This window comes from Oncorhynchus mykiss, chromosome 6 (assembly GCF_057628025.1).
Source record: "Oncorhynchus mykiss isolate SJ-2025 chromosome 6, ASM5762802v1, whole genome shotgun sequence".
Taxonomy (NCBI): Eukaryota; Metazoa; Chordata; class Actinopteri; order Salmoniformes; family Salmonidae; genus Oncorhynchus; species Oncorhynchus mykiss.
The window spans coordinates 62617255-62628122 of NC_143027.1; the positions used below are offsets into that span (position 1 = coordinate 62617255).

Genomic DNA, 10868 nt, shown 5'->3' on the forward strand with positions numbered 1-10868 from the left:
ACCTTGAGGGACAGCCTGATGATACAATACTACGAGAGGGCTGCGAAAGACTAGTGAATATTTCACATGACCACTAGCTCATGTGAAATATTGGCTAGGGTTCACCATGTTCTCTACTTCACCAATCACACCCAGAACACTGGATGAGGCACATTGTCAGAACTACGCTTGCCATGACCTCTCTTTCTCCAGGAGCTGTATTTAAACATTTAGGAAGAAGGCGTCTCACTCCCCTTCAGTGACTGGCTTGTGATAAATGGAGGATGTGTGTTTTTGGTGCTGGGAGGCATTTCTCCTCTCTAAGTGGTTGTGACTCCTCTGTGGGTTGGGGAGAAGAAGAGCAGAGCTGTCAGTGGTGCAGAGGCCGACTAGGCCCTCTCTGGCCCAGTGCATTCCCCCAAGGAGCCCTGCTTTATAACAGGGCTACAGGGAGAGAGGAGCTGCTCAGAGACAGAGAGATGGGCAGGGATAAAGGATGGAGAGAAGTGGGCAAGAAAGAGTGGAGGAGGTACAGATGGAGAAGGGGCTGCAGGGGGAGAGAGTTCGGGAGAGCTGGCAGGGAGGAAGGCGGGAGCTGGCAGGGTGGAGTGGGTTTAATTGGCTTTTAGGGCTGGAAGGACAGAGTTCCAGTGCGCCGCACGCTGCTGTCACACTCCATTAGGCCCACTGGCCGGATAATGAGAGCCAGCACAATCAGCTCCCAGCAGACAGAACAGCCAGCCAGTCAGTCCCCTAGCCAGCCGCTGCTACTGCCAAGCACCCTGCCTGCCTGCCCACCCGCCTGCCTGCCTGTTCCATCCTACATACACATGCACACATGCACACACACACACAAAGTCACACGCACCATCACCTCAGGCAGCCTGCTTGCCATGGCGACCCTGCATCCACCAGCTCCATAGGCAGCTATATCCTCACTACCAGCGGAGGTTGGTGGGAGGAGCTATAAGAGGACGGGCACATTGTAATGGCTGGACTGGAATGGAGCGGAGTCAAACATTTGTTGGATTTGTTTGATACCGTTTAATTGATTCCATTCCAGCCATTACAATGAGCCTGTCCTCCTATAGCTTGTCGCAGCAGCCTCCTCTGCTCACCACAGCACTACTTTACATTTACTTTGACATACCCTATATGCCCAGGTCTATTCACTCTATTCTGCTGCCCTTCTAGGTGTTAGGAGTGTCAGATCTGATGTCACCTCATCTGAAGGCTTCTGGACAGTTCATGTATTTGAATAGGGAGGCTGGAGAAGGTGCGCAGATAGCCTTATTTGTAATGATAAACTCAGTTTTCACAATGCTACTCCCTGTCCAGTGCCTGGTTCTTTGTTTGTCACTATGTATGATCTTGGCTCTGTTGGTAGGCAGGGTGAAAAGGTGTGAGATTCAAGACGAGTACTACTTACACTCTCCCTCACTTCCACCGACTTCCTCTCACGCTCATACCCTTTTCACCCTCACACCTACTCCCCCTCTTACACTCTCCCCCTCTCCGCCAGCTCGCTGCTCCATCTAACACCCCTCCCTCCCTCCCTCCCTCCCTTTCTTTACCCTCACCTGAACTAGCTGTCTGTCTCTCACCATCTCTTAAACCTCTCATCCTCCCATTGGATTTGACCCTGTGTGCTCACCCTTTACCACACACACGGACTCCCTCAGGCAGAGGGGGGGTGGGGGAGAGGAAGAAAGCGAGGGAGAGAGGGAGGAAGAGAAAAGAACAGGGAGAGCCAAGAGGTCAACATGGTTTCTGTTTGCCTGGCGGTCTCTTTAATTGGGTAAGTGTGGCCCTGCTGCAGCCTGACTGGCACCTCTATGGATAAGCTGTCACCCTGTTGAGCGCTCACTTTGCGCCCATCTCCACACCACGTTTGTTCCCATTGATTTTCCTCACTTCTCTTTGTGTCAACTCACTCACTCGGCCTCTCTCCTCTCCTCCAATCTGCCCTGCTTTCAAATGTACTCCTCAGTAGCTCCCTTTCAGCTGTCTGTGTCTGCTAGATTACCTACCAAGGAGAGGGACAGTGTGTGTCAGTCTCGTTAACTGGCCAGGGACTCCAGGCCACCTTTTGAGCAGATCATTCACACTGGTTTAGAGTTACTGACTGTTTGACTGGGGTCTACCATGCCAATGGCCTCCCAAGTATACAGCACTAATGATGAGCCAGTCTCTGGACGTGGTAACTGAAACCTTGCCTCCGTTAGTCTCATCCCTCTATCAGGATCTTAACATCTTTTCAACCTGGTGACACACAAGCACGCAGACGGTGTGAGGAACCCTGCCAAGGCCTAACGCCATCATGAATTTATAACCAATGTTGTGGATGGATCGTTATCTTCGACTCTCTCCGTGAGATATTGACTGTTGTGGTCAGATTTCGTCTGCCTCTGGTGTTTGTGTGCAGGCTGCCTGCCTGTGTGGTTAGGCTCTTACTAATAAGGTTTTTCCATTGTGCCAGTGGAGTCCTTAAGACTGTCCCTCGTAAACAAGACCATTAATTTTATTAGCGGTAGGGCTACAGAGATAGAAATGGAGAGAGGGAGAGGGGGAGACTGGGAGAAGTGGGGTTCAGCTGGTCTCCAGCGCTCTAGCAGGACAGCTAACTCTTTTTCCCCAGGAATGGATTATGCGCTGAAAAACAATAAATAAATAAATATATCAATAAATAAAGATGGCTGGGAGGGAAAGCATTAGCAATTTTCCAAATGCTGCGTGCACATACTTATGAATAATGGATGCGTCCTAAAAGTTGCCAGTGCTCGGGTAAGCACTGTTTGGGGACTGCACATTAGCCTTGCTGTGCTCGTAAATAACAGGCAGGCTTGGATGTGGGTGTGCAGGCCACTGGAGGGAGAGGGGAGAATGTTAACTAGGAGGAGAGGAGAGGAGTAGAGCTCATCCTCCCTCAGCTCATCTCAGGGCAGAGAGGAGAGCAGAACCTCTCACAGAGCCAGGCTCATTACCATTACTTTACCACACGCACACGCACGCACGCACACACACACACACACACACACACACACATGCACTACAGTGCATTTGGAAAGTATTCAGACCCCTTCCCTTTTCCCACATTTTGTTACGTTACAGCCTTATTCTAAAATCAATTTTATTCCTCATCAATCTACAAACAATACCCCATAATGACAAAGGGAAAACAGGTTTTTAGAAATGTTTGCAAATTTACTAAGAATAAAAAACATACCTTATTTACATAAGTATTCAGACCCTTTGCTATGAGACTTGATATTGATCTCAGGTGCATCCTGTTTCCATTGATCATCCTTGAGATGTTTCTACAACAGCATGATGGCTGCATCATGCTGTGGGGATGTTTTTCAGCGGCAGGGACTGGGAGACTAGTCAGGATCGAGGTAAAGATGAACAGATCAAAGTACAGAGAGGTCCTTGATGAAAATCTGCTCCAGAGCGCTCAGGACCTCAGACTGGGGCGAAGGTTCACCTTCTAACAGGACAACGACCCTAAGCACACAGCCAAGACAACGCAGGAATGGCTTCGGGACAAGTCTCTGAATGTCCTTGAGTGGCCCAGCCAGAACCCGGACATGAACCCGATCAAACATCTCTGGAGAGACCTGAAAATAGCTGTGCAGCGACGCTCCCCATCCAACCTGACAGAGCTTGAGAGGATCTGCAGAGAAGAATGTGAGAAAGAATGGGTGTGCGAAGCTTGTAGCGTCATACCCAAGAAGTCTCGAGGCTGTAATCGCTGCCAAAGGTGCTTCAACAAAGTACTGATTAAAGGGTCTGAATACTTATGTAAATGTGATATTTCAGTTTTTTTTCATACATTTCCAGAAATGTCTAAAAACCTGTTTTTGCTTTGTCATTATGGGGTATTGTGTGTAGATTGAGGAGGGAAAAACAATTGAATCCATTTTAGAATAAAGCTGTAAGGTAATAAAATGTGGATAAAGTCAATGGGTCTGAATACTTTCCTCATATACTGTATATTTTATTATTTTTTTTATACTTGAAGTTATAGAATCAAAATAATATTGCGATACTCTCATTTATAGATTTTTTTCCACAATCATTAGTCTGTGGTCCGTTGATTGTGTGTGTAGTTTGTTCTATGGCCGTATTTGTCATTCAATCAGCGAATATATTTTTTACATTTGTGTGTGTGTGCTTAGTGCGTGTTAGGTTTTAAAGTTTTGTCAGTCTTGACCTCTCAGCTGAGGTGAAACTAGAGTCTGCAGGACAGACAGACAGTCAGCCAGCAGTGTGCCTTATTTTCCAGGCAGGCAGCCATCACTAGTGATTTAAGCATTCCTTCCCTCTCACCCTCCCCAATGTCACATTTCACCTCCTCCGGTCACAACACAATGCCCCTCCCATGTCATGTTCCCCTCACGACTCTACCATTCACCCTCCCCTTGTTCCATTTCCCCTATGGTAAGGCTATACGTCCATTCTAAAATGTTCCAATCAAGGTGTTGACATGTGGGACTCTGTGTATCCAAATACTCTGGTACAGGTATTGCAATTCAACACATTAAGCACTTGTGTCTGCAGGATATGTGGTAAACCACTAGTTCTACATTGAAATGCTATAAACATTCTGTGTGCCCAAAGAAGAAACAAAGACTCCGGGAGGACAGCCCACATTAGATTTATTGACCTACTCTACTTTTGTCTTGGCATTGATTTTCTCTTTTTTACTGGAAAGACTGATAGATGAATAGTGAATATTTTCTGAGCTGGCTGTCAACTGTGGGCATGCTGTGGCTGATGGCAGATGGAAAGGGATGGAGGGACCGCTTTGTGTTGTTCTGATAGAGGTGGCCATGAGAGGAAAGGATGGAGGTATCGGTAGGATGGAAGGAACAGGCTGTAAGTATACCAGCATTACCGCTACAGTGTAGGCAGTGTGCTGCCATGTTGAGCTCTGCTATGTCTTGGCATACATGGTTTCGGTTTAGATTCTAGGGAGCTTGCTACTGCACCGGCTCTGTGTGTCAAACATGGTGAACAGTTGCATGCAAACTGTAGTCAAGTAGTTAGTTTAAGTACACGCCAGATCTCCCGGGAGAGGTTATCAATCGTAAAAGTTTGTTCGCTATCTCACCAAGACGATAATCAACCGCGAGCAACATAGTCAGTAACATTAACATAAAGCAATTCTCTCCCTTTAATTGCATTGTATTAAACAAATGAGATCACTCATCCGAGTGCGAAGCCGCTTTCTTGTACGATATTAATTACGCAAAAAGGAGCTGTGACAAAAGTTAAGGATGATAAATAACATCAGAGCTGGTGATTTTTGTCAGCGGTTGTCTGTTATTCATCCTCATTAGCTGTTCCATTTAGCCGCCTGAGTTTTAATGTTGGCATTAATATTAATGTCTCCCTGCTTTGTGTTGACTGTTGTTCTTAAAGAGAGATGGCTGTGAACAGAGTAACAGAGTAGCAGACCCCCCCCCCCCCCATTCATCCAGCTCCGATAAGGCCTTCCCCTCTTGCTGTGATGCTGGATGTTCTCACTGAGAACATGGCTACTGGCTTATCTTCATCACTACACTACTTAGTTGGTTGATGGCGTCTTGTGTGAGGTGAAAATGCTGACTGACTGATACAGGACTGACTTGATGTCTTTCAACTGGCACAGACGTTGTTCCATGTGTCCCTCTCTAACACCTAGAGCAGCGGCGCCTGGAGCTGACAGAAATGTGTGTGTGTGTGACGTTGAGCGTGGCCTTTGTCATTTGTCTCACTCTGCCCTTTCTAGAGCCCCCTCGCACACCAAAAACCTCCTACGGTGTAACCTGACCACTGAGTGTGCCCAGAGCACCCAGAGACAAGTGTGGGTGTATGTTTGTGCCTCTGTGTTTTCTCTGGCTTTGGGCAGTGCTGACTGTCACTTCCCTGCCCTTTTCCTTGTCTCAGACTTGGCCAGGCTTGAGATCATGGTGGCAGGCAGGGGGGAGACAGACACTGGCAAGGTGCTGAGAGGTGGGAGGAGTGGAGACATGCCACTGCAGACCAGGAACTTTCTCTGCACTCCATCTTCTGTTCCGTTCTTTCCTCACGCCACTGTTTTTCATTTCTTCCGTTCCATCCATCGCTTTTTTCCCCCCATGCCTACGAAGGAGATGAAAGCCCAGCGCAATTAGGCTTCTTATCGTTTTAATTAAGAAAGCCACTCGTCCATATCTCCCTCCCCCTCCGCTTGTCCTCCACAACAGTACTGAGACTGGGATGCCAAATCACAAGTATTCTTCAGTGTGTCCTGGTAACACACTTCCAAAAGCCCCCCCTCTCCATTTTTATCGGTTTCTTCTCCAATCACTATTCCCAGTGGTCCCTCATTCCAAACAGGCACTGTTTCTCTCTCCTTATTTTCCCCTTCCTCAAAGACAGAAGGTCACAACAGCCATTGTCAAGTGAGCACCAAGTGTCTCAAAGTCAGCTGAAGTGTGTTTGACTGTACTGTATGTTAGTAATATGTCTGTCTGCTGTGAGCGTAGACCCCTTTCCCCTCAGACATCATTGAGCAGTAAAGAGGGGTGAAGTGAAAAGCTATGCATATATTCCCCTCCAACCCCATGGCATCCCACTCATCTGTAGTCATGTAAAACATGTTCTCATTCTACTTTCTATTTACATGAGAACGGGGCTACACGCCTGTGACTAAATTATTCCTGGCTTTTGGGGTTTTCTTCCTTAAAACCGAAGGGAAGGAAGGGGAAACTGTAAATACACTATTACTGATGTTAACACCCATCCAGTTCCTCTCCTCCCCTCACCCTCCCCTCCTCCCCCGTCGCCCCGGCCTATCAGTGCAGAGCAGTGGTCTGTGAAGAAATTCCCAATATCTAAATTTACACACTGTATCAATCTTGTTTAATAGACTGGAAAGCTTATTGCTCCGGCGCGGAGCCGGGAGAGAGGGCAGCGGTGATAAATTGCGGCGTCCCTGCGACAGCCGCCCGTGATGTATAATGAAATATTTATGATTTATCCCGGCTAATAAACTGAAATGAAGTGCGTGATGTATGGGAACAGATGGGCCCTCTATTGATGCTGTGCTCGGCGGAGGCAGGGAAGGCAGGGGAGAGAGAGAGAGGAGAGGAGGGGAGAGAGAGGGAGGCAATGGGAGAGGAAGAGACACTGTAGAAAGGAGGGGGGAGGGGAGAGAGAGAGTGAGAAAGGGGAGATGGGGATGGAGGAGTCGCAGTACTGAAAGAGGAGCGTGCTGAAAGAGGCAGGATGGATAGAGAGATGAAGAGTTGAGAGGAAAGATGAATGTATTTTGGGAGGTTGAGATGATTAAGTGCGCGAGTGATAGAGAGGAGATGAGAGACTGTAACTAAACTGGTTTTGATTTATGCTCAAGTCTTTATCTAGTATTTCCTTACCTTGATACCATATACGATGGCAAGTGTGTACTATGCATATGATAATGTACACTGATATGATCTGAGTCATAGAAGGTAGAGGTGACTATATCGTCTGGTAAAAGTGAGACTGAATAGAAGGTCATGTCGTAGTTCTCTTCTCCTGATGCTGTATCTCCAATGAAGGCAGTCAGAGAGAGAGACAGAGAGAGAGAGGCTGAGTGACCTTGTGAATGTGTCACCTGCTGCACCTTCCACTTGTCCTCCACCAGTCACCACCCACCAGCCTTGGGCCAGGCCCCGTTCTCCAGCACCTGCTTAACCCCCTCACAAATCCTAATACATCCCCACCACTCTCACACAGCCCAACACATCCCCACACCTCTCAGGCTGCCCAATACATCCCCACACCTCTCACTCTGCCCAACACATCCCCACACCTCTCAGGCTGCCCAATACATCCCCACACCTCTCACGCTGCCCAACACATCCCCACACTTCTCAGGCTGCCCAACACATCCCCACACCTCTCAGGCTGCCCAATACATCCCCACACCTCTCACTCTGCCCAACACATCCCCACACCTCTCACTCTGCCCAACACATCCCCACACCTCTCACTCTGCCCAATACATCCCCACACCTCTCAGGCTGCCCAATACATCCCCACACCTCTCAGGCTGCCCAATACATCCCCACACCTCTCAGGCTGCCCAATACATACCCACACCTCTCACGCTGCCCAATACATCTCCACATCTCTCACGCTGCCCAATACATCCCCACACCTCTCACGCTGCCCAATACATCCCCACACCTCTCACTCTGCCCAATACATCCCCACACCTCTCACGCTGCCCAATACATCCCCACACCTCTCACGCTGCCCAATACATCCCCACACCTCTCACGCTGCCCAATACATCCCCACACCTCTCACGCTGCCCAACACATCCCCACACCTCTCACGCTGCCCAACACATCCCCACCTCTCACACAGCCTTCATTTCCCTCTCCCTGCCTCAGCTGGGGACTCTGTAATGATCCACCAGGACTCTCGCCTTCTTCACACCTCCCCCTCACCCTCTCTACCTCTCTCAGTCCCACACTCATCCACACAATGACCCACTTCCCCTCCTCATCATCCCCCAGCCCCAGCTGAGCCCTCACACTCAATAACCAGCCCCCACCCACCCAACACACACACACACACACACACACACACATAAACTCTCCCTTCCACACACCACTCCCAAACACACACACACCCATCCAGTACTCCCCCGGGGTAACACCAGTAGGTGTCTAGCATGGCTCTTCTGTCTGAGGTCACAGTATGACAGACAGTCAGTGTCCCTCTCCTCAGCCTCTCTCTGAGCCCTGGCTGGTAGGTGTGGCGTTTCCACTAAGAGAAAGTGTTACCTAGTGATGAGGTGTCAGGTGGCCTGGATGTCAGCCAGCTCCCAGATATAGTCCACGGTTGTTGGTGTTTTTATATATTATATAGGCTGTTGTTCTTACAGTGCCACTGAGACAGCCCAGCACAGTCTTGGCGTTGTGCTGCTAATCAGTGGTGGGCATGGGGGAGGTAATTAAGGGGAACTCCAGCTGAGCTGCTCTCTCTCTCTCTCTCTTCCCTCTCAGCTATTTGCCCAAGAGATAGAGGCAAAGCAGGTTGAATGCATCAGCAGCCTGGGTGTGTGTGTGTTTTCATGCCTGTGTGTAGCGTCCAGGATATTGCCATTCACCTGCTGATTGATGGAGCTCTCAGTCTCAGCTGCTCTGCTGTGGTCTGTGGTCTGTGGACTGTGGACTGTGGACTGTGGACTGTGGACTGTGCTGGCCATGTTTACTGGGGTTCCTCTGAGTCTCTGACGCACTAATCAAGCAGACAATGTCACCGACACACTGAGCAGGCCTGCGTTGTGGTACTGTGAGTCTCAGACACACTGAGCAGGCCTGCGTTGTGGTACTGTGAGTCTCAGACACACTGAGCAGGCCTGCGTTGTGGTACTGTGAGTCTCAGACACACTGAGCAGGCCTGCGTTGTGTTACTGTGAGTCTCAGACACACGGAGCAGGCCTGCGTGGTTATGCCACCCACCCTCTCTCCCTCCTCCACACACAAGCCAAGCCTATATTACACCCAATATGCCAAGTCATATGACAACCCGGTGGGAGTAGGGGTTGAATGATGGAGTGTGTGCGTTTTTTTCAGTACATGGTAGATGTGCATGCCTTTGATAAATGAGGACTGTTAAGCAGTTTTTGTTTAGCGTGGGCTTGTTTTTCTGTGTTTCCCCTATCTATCCCTTGTTTGTATGGTGTCCTGCAGGGGACACAGTGGTCTATACGGATGGAGTGTACTGGATCATGGGCCGCACCTCTGTGGACATCATAAAGAGTGGAGGCTATAGGATCAGTGCTCTGGAGGTGCAGCGACCCCTGCTAGCCCACCCTGATACCACAGGTAAACACCCCCTCCATTGGCTCCTTCATGGTGCTTTTCCACTGCAGGGACTTACACTGGCGCTTGGCCTAAAGACTCAGACATTTGTGTTTCCATGGCTGGCACCATTAAGATTAGCACCATTTTTTAGATTGGTTGGATTTAAACAACATTAATCATTTGACTCGTTGACATATTACAGTAGCTTTCAGGGTGTTGTCCATGTGTGGTGAACCCTGACCTCTCAGATGTGGCTGTGATTGGTGCTCGGGACGCCACCTGGGGACAGAAGGTGACATCGGTGGTGCAGCTGAAGAGGGGGCGGAGCATGACCCTGTCAGAGCTGAAGACCTGGGGCAGTTTACAGGCAAAACAAAGGACATTATTGTCACACTAGTTTTATAGCGCCATGAAGCAGCATTAGTAAAAATATAAATATATATATTAAAACTCCCAATAAATGTAGAGGTATTTATTTGCTTATAAATCGTAGATCTACTGTATATTAGATTTGTTGGTATGTCTGCTAGCTAGCTGTGCTTTGTCATGCTGCTCCATTCCATCAACCATTTGGTGTTCATGGTTCTGTGGTTTTACTATTTGGGAACATGCGAAAACCTTAAATTGTGTGTTTTTGAAAATAGAATTTTGTCCACTGCATTTATTGAATTAGAGGAAGACTTCACTGCTCAGTCCCCCGGGGAGTCATCCAGACTTGTTTATAGTAACTGCTGCTGAAGCCTCAAAATCAATAGCAACCTAACTACTGGAGAGAGAGAGAGAGAGAGGCCACTCTCATTTAACTGAAGGGGCCAAGGGCAGATGTGGACTGATGAAAGGAGCTGAGGAGAGAATAGAGAGAGAGGGAGGATGAAGAAAGGAGGGATGATGATGGAGGTCTGTCAGGCAGGCAAGCCGTTGCTGTTTCGGTCTTGGCTTCTTTTTTGCTCTAAATGTCACTGTGGTTTTATTTTGCCCCCCAACACTGGCAGAAGACACATGTCCCTTTCTGTGGAATGGCTCAGGCCATCTCTCTCCCTCCTTGTGCCCCCCCCCCCC

At 48.7% G+C, this 10868-nt stretch overlaps 1 pseudogene across 1 annotated transcript in view; it reads left to right on the forward strand.

The window, feature by feature from the left end:
• The window catches only part of LOC110526303 (malonate--CoA ligase ACSF3, mitochondrial-like), a 36792-nt pseudogene extending 26472 nt beyond the window's left edge, over positions 1-10320 (forward strand). The window contains exons 8-9 of the transcript XR_016496792.1: positions 9696-9830; positions 10058-10320. The product of XR_016496792.1 is annotated as a malonate--CoA ligase ACSF3, mitochondrial-like (transcript). The remainder of the gene's footprint in view (positions 1-9695; positions 9831-10057) is intronic.
• The last annotated feature ends 548 nt before the right edge of the window (positions 10321-10868 follow it).